The sequence below is a fragment of the Strongylocentrotus purpuratus genome, unplaced genomic scaffold, assembly GCF_000002235.5.
Source record: "Strongylocentrotus purpuratus isolate Spur 01 unplaced genomic scaffold, Spur_5.0 spur5_scaffold_2, whole genome shotgun sequence".
Classification (NCBI taxonomy): domain Eukaryota; kingdom Metazoa; phylum Echinodermata; class Echinoidea; order Camarodonta; family Strongylocentrotidae; genus Strongylocentrotus; species Strongylocentrotus purpuratus.
This window is the reverse complement of record NW_022145605.1, coordinates 21,760,071-21,769,027: the sequence shown is the minus strand read 5'-3', so window position 1 is coordinate 21,769,027 and position 8,957 is coordinate 21,760,071. Positions and strand designations below refer to the sequence as shown.

Sequence of the window (8,957 nt, the reverse complement as noted above, 5' to 3'; positions counted from 1 at the left end):
CGAAGGAGGGACAAAGATCCCCTATCCCCTCCCTGAAACAAAAGGATGACGTATAGATCGTGACTAGTGGTTCGGACTATTGGCAAGACTAGGAGCAGCATCACCAAAACAATATGTATGTAAATTAGCATATATAATGCATCTCTGCAGAAAATTTGACAGAAATCTGTCAAGAAATGTGGCAGTTAGAGCGCAGGAAAGACAGCCACCAACATATAACCTTTGACCGTTTAACAAACGAAACACAGATGGCAGCATCACCAAACAATAACTATGTGTAGAGTCTACTAAGACCCACCTCCGTAAACATTTGAAAGAAATCCGTCAAGAAATGTGGCAGTTAGAGCGATTTTTGCACTCTCGCAAACAATGCCTCCTGTTCATCCAAGCGTGAACACATACCATACAAAAATGATATCAAATGATTTTGGATAAAACACACTTTCATAAGATGTATAACAATTTACTGTTCATAGATGATTTTTAAAATAATTAGCAATTTTCTAGGTGTAAACTTTTTTTTACTCACACTGTATTGGGGCCAGTATGATTAATTCTCGAACGTCCGGGGGACATCCCTATAGAAACGCGTGTTAGTTCTATAACACACGCTTATAACGGTATCACTAAGAAGTGCCCCCCCCCCCCAAACATTGACAAGCAAACAAGCAAGCCAGACTAGGTTGGCGACCAAATAAACTAAGTTTGCTATTGACACACTTAGGATTATTAGATTAGGTATACCAGCCCAGAGGACCAACTGGCCTTGTTATAGCTACTATAAAGTCATATGTCAATCATTCCTTTGTTTGATACTGATATAAACTGTATATGGAGGCCGCATGGTCAGTAACCGTATTTAACCAAAACGCCCTCTGTTGTCCTTAGACGGTCAGTTTGTACGATGCGCTATGTCTGTTTCAAATCATTCTTTTTCTTTCTTCGTGATTGATGTCTATTTGCTTACCGTAAACCAAAAACGCCATCTGTTGTCCTTTGAGGTCAGTTCGTACGATGCTGTTATGTCTGTTTCAGTTCATCCTTTGCTTGTGAATTTGTCCTTCTCGTCGCTTTGTTTGGTGTTTTGTCCTTTGTATCTTTGTATGTTTGTTTCTTCTGGTTGCTTTGTCTATTTTGCTTTGACCTTCGTTTGTTTGCTTGTCATTTGTCCTTTTTTCTGGGTACTTTGTCTATTTTGCTCTGACCTTTGTTTGTTGGGATCCATCTTTGTCTGTTTTTGTGGTTGTTAATATTGGCCCTAACGGCGGCCCATACAACCTTGCATACTCACACGCGAACATTATTCATCCAACTTTTGTTAAATTGGAAAGGGCGGACAGACGAGCAAGTCGATAAAACAATGCCTTCCGCGCCATCTTCAGTGGCGGAGGCATTGTTTTTAATGGATCTACATGTTGCATTTTTCAGGGGGAGCCAAAACTAATAAATTACAAAGTTCCAGTTAGCTACTGTACTTCCTGACATATGTGTAAACTTCTTAATGTGATATACAAGATGTATAGGTAGTGTGTTGGATTTGCAAGCTGAAGAGGCACGCACTTGTACATATTAACGTCTACAAAATTGTCATCTTTTTTCTAGCATTTACTGGTGAAGAAGAATATACTTACAATGTAACAGAATGCAATTTCATATTCCATGAATTTGGCCGATGACCTGTTGGTTAATTCTGTTGTATACGTCAGGGTTTCACCATTCAGTCTTTGTCCTGTAATCTGCACAGTCACTCGACTAGTGGCAAGACTGCTTGAAAGAGCTAGGTAGACAGAGAAAGAAAAAAGAAAAACGATGGCATGAAGCCAAGATATTTATGGACATGATGCGTTTCCCCATGAAAAAAAAATCATTAATACTTTGGTTCTTAATTACATCAAAAAGGATTGTAATAAGGAGATTAATCATTGAATGTGTACAATATATGCAATACCAACCTAGTCAGATGATTTATAAGGAATTGAATCAAGTCATTTTCATACATGTAAATGTACAGTTAACAACTACATTTTTCATTCCGTTACCAAATTGTATAATAGTTTAAGTACGTGAAAATCTGTTTGGTCCCCATTTGCATTTCTTAAGGATGGGACATAATTAAGCTCACATCTAAAAGTATTCAACAAAGGCCCTGATTCAAGTAGTCCACCTTTCATTTTTTTTAGTAAGGAAAAACACCCCCAAAAAGAAGAAAAGAAAAGGAAAGGGAAGAAAAAAAAAGGGGGAAATCAAATTTATAAGGGGTATGATTAATTCAGTTGTTACCTATATTACCTTTATTACCAATTAACATTGGATGAAGAATATTGCACAAATTTCAAAACACATGCCCATTCATCAGATTGAACATCCAAATTTTGACCACGTTCTGACTGGTGTGAATTTGAATCCTCCTCACATGTTTTGTTTAATTCGAAAAGTTGTTACACAATTTTTAAATATGTCAATCCCATGCAAAAAACCTAATAAAAGTGCCATTCGGATAGTGTAAAATGTGTTCATTTCATTCTGCATAAAACTAAATGAACTCGATATCGATTTCTTTGTTTTTATCCTCCTGACTTAAACCTATATTATCCCTCATGGAAAAATAGAAACTCGTATTTCGACCTACCATTGCAAGAATTTGCATTCACTAATGTGAATCCAGTGTTGCAGACACAAGTGTATGATCCATCCAAGTTGACACATCTTCCATTGTTACAGAGACTTGTATCTATCGCACACTCATTAACATCTATGACAAAGTGGGGGAAAAAATATGAAAAACAGACGAGTGTGATTGGGGTCTTATTCATATAATCAATACTAATGCACATGATTACAGCGCTAGATGTATATTAAGATTAGAGACGTCCAAAAATATGCAGCCAGCTTTAAAATATATAACTACAAGCCCGAGCTACCGATGAAAAAAGCTATATAACAGATGACAAGGATTGAAAATATCGCATCGAGACGGAAGATATGACAGGCTATTATAGTCTATTGGTGTGGTTTTGCGTTATAAAATGTGCATGCAGGCAGGGGCGTCGCCAAAGGGGGGTTGTTGGGGTGAGACACCCCCCCCCCCCCCCCACCTGTCAGGATATTGTCGGTAAAATTGCGCTGCCGTCGTGAAAAAAAGAGAAAAGGGGGAGGGGGAAAAAGAGAGGGAAAGGGAAAGAAAAAAAAGAAAAGGAAAAGAAAAGAAAGAAAGGAAAAAAAAGGAAAGAAAGGAAAACAAAGGAAAGAAAAGAGAAGAAAGAAAGGAAAAGAAAGAAAAGAAAGAAGAGAAGAAAAAAAAGAAAAAAGAGAGAAAAGGGAAACGAAAAAAACGGGGGATGAAAGAGAGGAGAGAGAGGGGAGGTAAGAGCCTGATAGAGGAGGAGTGGGTGTAAAAGAGAGAGGGGGGTTGTTTGGTTGAGTCGTCTCGTCGAGGGAGCAAGAAATACACGGGTAAATATGTTGCTGTGTCGGGTCAGCTGTGTCGGTATTCTTGCTCAATCCTCGTGTAGGCCTACTATATCAATGCAGAAGTTTGAAGTCGGTGAGATGTATATTGTCGGTCGGCCGACAAGTTTTTTCTCCTTCGAACTGTGACTGTTTATCCGCTGTGACGACTTCGAGAGTGACTACAACTATAATACTTGTATTTTCTCGAAGTTTCACTTTCCTATAATATCAGCTAAAGAAATCAGAAGTTTAAAATTTTCGGGGAAACTAAATTCAAACAAGGATTAAGATTCAACAACGGTACGACTAATCGTCTTCCTTTCTCTCTATTATGATGAAACGCCAAAGATTCCGCGCTTCGCGCGGGAGGGAAAAACTTCATTTAGACGAGTCGAAAACGGTATAACGAATTATCTGCTTTCTCTAATAATTTAAGGAAACGTCAAAGCTTCCGGGTTTCGCGCGAGAGGGAAAAACTGAATTCAGATATTTAGGGCTTATTAGGAGTCGAAAACGGTGCAACGAATCGTCTTCTTTCTCTAATAATTTAATGAAACACCAACGCTTCCGCGCTTTGCGGTAAAGGGGCAAAGTGAATTCAGACAATTGGGGCTTATTAAGAGTCGAAAACGTAAAACTAATCATCTGCTTTCTCTAATAATTTAAGGAAACCTCAAAGCTTCCGCGCTTCGCGCGAGAGAGGGAACTGAATTCAGATAAATGGGGATAAATAAGAGTCGAAAACGGTGCAACGAATCATCTGCTTTCTCTAATAATTTAAGGAAACCTCAAAGCTTCCACGCTTCGCGCGAGAGGGGAACTGAATTAAGATAAGGATTAAGAGTCGAGAACAGTACACCGAATCGTCTGCTTTTTCTTATAATTTAATGAAACGTTAGAACTTCTGCGCTTCGCGCGGGATGGGGAGAAACTGAATTCAGACAAGGATTAAGAGTCGAGCAAGGTTCAACGAATCGTCTACTTTCTCTAATAATTTAATGAAACGTCAAAACTTGAGCGCTTCGCGCGGAAGGGGCAGAACTGAATTCAGATAAGGGTTAAGAGTCGAGAACAGTACACTAAATGGTCTGCTTCCTATAATTAAATGAAACGTCAAAGCTTCCGCGCTTCGCGCGGGAGGGGGAGAAACTGAATTCAGACAAGGATTAAGAGTTGGGCACAGTTCAACGAATCGTCTTCTTTTCATAATAATTTAATGAAACGTCAAAGCTTTCGCGCTTTGCGCGGGAGGGGGAAACTGAATTCAATCAATTAGAGCTTATTAAGAGTCGAAAACGGTACAACGAATCGTCTGCTTCCTCTAATAAATTATGGAAATGTCAAAGCATCCGCGCTTCGCGCGAGGAGAAGAAACATCATTCAGACAAGAATTAACAGTCGTAAACAGTACAACGAATCGTCTTCTTTCTCTAATAATTTAAGGAAATGTCAAAGCTTCCGCGCTTCGCGCTAAAAGGGAAAACTGAATCCAGACATTTAGGGCTTATTAAGAGTCGAAAACAGTACAACGAATCGTCTGCTTCCTCTAATAATTTATGGAAACTTCAAAGTTTCCGCGCTTCGCGCGAGAGGGAGAAACTGAATTCAGATAAATAGGGCTTATTAAGAGTCGAAAACGGTGCAACGAATCATCTGCTTTCTCTAATAATTTAAGGAAACCTCACAGCTTCCGCGCTTCGCGCGAGAGGGGTACTGAATTCAGATAAATAGGGATAAATAAGAGTCGAAAACGGTGCAACGAATCATCTGCCTTCTCTAATAATTTAAGGAAACCTCTAAGCTTCCACGCTTCGCGCGAGAGGGGAAACTGAATTCAGATAAATAGGGCTTAATAAGAGTCGAAAACGGTGCAACGAATCGTCTTCTTTCTCTAATAGTTTAAGGAAACGTCAAAGCTTCTGCGCTTCGCGCTAAAGGGGGAAACTGAATTCAGACAATTGGGGCTTATTAAGAGTCGAAAACGGTATAGCGAATCGTCTGCTTACTCAAATAATTCAAGGAAACGTCAAAGCTTCCGCGCTTTGCGCGAGAGGGGGGAAAAGAAATTCAGATAAAATAGGGCTTAATAAGAGTCGAAAACGGTGCAAAGAATCGTCTTCTTCCTCTAATAAATTATGGAAATGTCAAAGCATCCGCGCTTCGCGCGAGGAGAAGAAACATCATTCAGACAAGAATTAACAGTCGTAAACAGTACAACGAATCGTCTTCTTTCTCTAATAATTTAAGGAAATGTCAAAGCTTCCGCGCTTCGCGCTAAAAGGGAAAACTGAATCCAGACATTTAGGGCTTATTAAGAGTCGAAAACAGTACAACGAATCGTCTGCTTCCTCTAATAATTTATGGAAACTTCAAAGTTTCCGCGCTTCGCGCGAGAGGGAGAAACTGAATTCAGATAAATAGGGCTTATTAAGAGTCGAAAACGGTGCAACGAATCATCTGCTTTCTCTAATAATTTAAGGAAACCTCACAGCTTCCGCGCTTCGCGCGAGAGGGGTACTGAATTCAGATAAATAGGGATAAATAAGAGTCGAAAACGGTGCAACGAATCATCTGCCTTCTCTAATAATTTAAGGAAACCTCTAAGCTTCCACGCTTCGCGCGAGAGGGGAAACTGAATTCAGATAAATAGGGCTTAATAAGAGTCGAAAACGGTGCAACGAATCGTCTTCTTTCTCTAATAGTTTAAGGAAACGTCAAAGCTTCTGCGCTTCGCGCTAAAGGGGGAAACTGAATTCAGACAATTGGGGCTTATTAAGAGTCGAAAACGGTATAGCGAATCGTCTGCTTACTCAAATAATTCAAGGAAACGTCAAAGCTTCCGCGCTTTGCGCGAGAGGGGGGAAAAGAAATTCAGATAAAATAGGGCTTAATAAGAGTCGAAAACGGTGCAAAGAATCGTCTTCTTTCCCTAATAATTTAGTGAAACGTAAAAATTCCGCGCTTCGCGCGGGAGGGAGGAACTTCATTCAGACAAGGATTAAGAAACGAGCACGGTTCAACGAATCGTCAACTTTCTCTGATAATTTGATGAAACGTCAAAATTTCCGCGCTTCGCGCGGGAAAACTGAATTTATATAAGGATTAAGAGTCGAGAACAGTACACCGAATCGTCAGCTTTTTCTCATAATCTAATGAAACGTCAAAGCTTCTGCGCTTTGCGCGGAGGGGGAGAAACTGAATTCAGACAAGGATTAACAGTCGAGAACGGTACAATAAATCGTCTTCTTTTTCTAATAGTTTAAGGGAACGTCTAAGCTTCCGCGCTTTGCGTGGGAGGCCTAATAACCACACCCCCTAATGAAAGTGCAAAAGTGATTCGCTTACTCACCAGCGCCCCTCCCTAAAATAAGATCCTAGCTCCGCGCCTGCATTAAAATATATAGCTATGATGCTGACTAAGTTGACGAAATAATTCGTATACTTATGTCGTCGAGGAAAATGACCATTGCGCATACGTACGTACTATAGATAATCCATAGGAAAAACAATTTAGCCTTCGGCCCCGGTTTATAGCGCTAAATTTGTAGATATTGGGACATTTAATTTTGTCGGTAATTGGTGGCTAGTTTTGTCGGTAATCGTTGGCCTCTACACCCCCCCCCCCCCCCACTGAAAAAGTTCTAGCGACGCCCCTGCATGGGAAATGTTCTGTATATACCTTTGACTATTATTTTAAGTACATAAGGGCAGTTCACATTCGCGCATTTTGCAGAACGACCGTACCTCCATTCATATTGTATTTTGTGAGACCTTAAAATAACTGATGATTTTTATTTAGTATCTCTTAAACATTTACGGGCTCGTGTCAAAAAAAAAAAATTCTTATGAAGCATGCCCATCCATGTCATCCTATAGGTCAACAACGTTCCGTTATCATATATATTACCTCAATATTGCCCTTTTGTCTTTTACACAATAATATTGCATTGCTAAATGATATTATTGATTTATCAGTTCTTTGTGCATGTTTAAATATGCTCATATCGAAATGGCAACGCAAAAAAACAAGTCAAAATATATATCATATCAATTATGAAAGTCACTTTGGTAAAAATAACCCGAATGTCATGTATACAGGTATTAGTAAGTTTCTACCGGGTGGTTACAGTCATTTGACCTAGTTGCAGGGCTCCCGCTTTTTACAATTTAGCAATTACTGAATATTGTTATGATGTGTTGGTATAATTGCCGCAAAGTCGAAAGCCATATGTATTTATTTATACATACACACTTTTTCACTTAAAACAGACAGAGTCAAAAGGTTAGTTAGACAAGGCTCAATAATGATTTAATTCGTCATTATGCTTACTTGTCTTATTCAATAGATTCTAGCACATATTTATCTAAAGTATACAGAAACGCAGGGTTCAAGAGACTGCTTTTTGAATTATTGGTTTTGTTCACCTAACCCTAATTTGGTATATTTATTGCCTTACCTTTCCATATTTACGATAATTCTATTACTTATAATCGAAATTGCTTAATAAAGGAGAATATATAAGACAATGGTTCAGGTAAATCTCTGGACAATATCAACAAATTAAATGTTTTGAAATTTAAAACACAATCTCTTACCTCCTTCTGATTGTGTATTAGTACGGCTAGAAGTCAGTAGTTCTGATATAAAAATAGAGGTACATAGTAATCATGCATTATGGAATTAAAATGAATAATTTGAATAGTAATGTATTGAAACAGATGATAAGCCAGTCTTGAGCAACAAGCAACCAAAAAGAATAACAATATGAAACTTTGATTTTACTTCATTAAATTGCCTTGATCGCGATATTCATAACAATAACTTATATAGGATGGAGTTCAATATTTTTTTCTTCTTCAAACTTGGAAATTCTATGATTTCATTAAGACAGAACTGTGATTGAAGAAATCCTTTCATCTGATTATCCTTTTTAAGCAGAGTTATGTCTTATCAGGAATAATGCGGTATATGAAAACCAAAATAAAGTTCATTAACACGTACCAGTGGTCGATTCTGTAGTTCGTGTAGTTGTTCCTGCGGTTAAATAGATAAGATCATGCTAACTTATCTTTGCATTGCAATTGCAACAACGATTTTCATATGTATATATTAATGATCATGTCACGGACCTTATAAATGTAATCATGGTCTTCTGGGCCGGTCCAGAGGTTCACATCTTGACTCATTTACGTCTTCAAACTCATGTTAGACCACTCTTTTTAAAACTGGTTTAACAAAGACCGTTCTAAGAAGGTGAGTGTGACTGGTCTTACTCATATCATCAAAACTAAAACACAACATTCAGTGGAATTTTCGTTTGATTCTGTGAGAACTCATTCTCTATTTTTACCAGAACCCAAGTTTACCTTTAACAAATCAATTGATATGAAATTGAAAAAACAATCTCTTACCTCCTTCTAATTCTGTAGTAGTACGGCTAGAAGTCGGTAGTTCTGATATAAAAAGAGATGTGCATACTACTCATGCATTATGGAATAAAAATGAA

General features: G+C 38.3%; 1 long non-coding RNA gene across 1 annotated transcript; it reads right to left on the bottom strand.

The window, feature by feature from the left end:
* Positions 1-1,637: 1,637 nt before the first annotated feature.
* LOC105447561 lies at positions 1,638-8,089 on the bottom strand. The gene is made up of 3 exons (XR_004065070.1): positions 8,047-8,089; positions 2,630-2,752; positions 1,638-1,777 (listed from the first exon to the last, which is right to left on the bottom strand). It is a non-coding gene; the product is annotated as an uncharacterized LOC105447561 (long non-coding RNA).
* Positions 8,090-8,957: the final 868 nt, after the last annotated feature.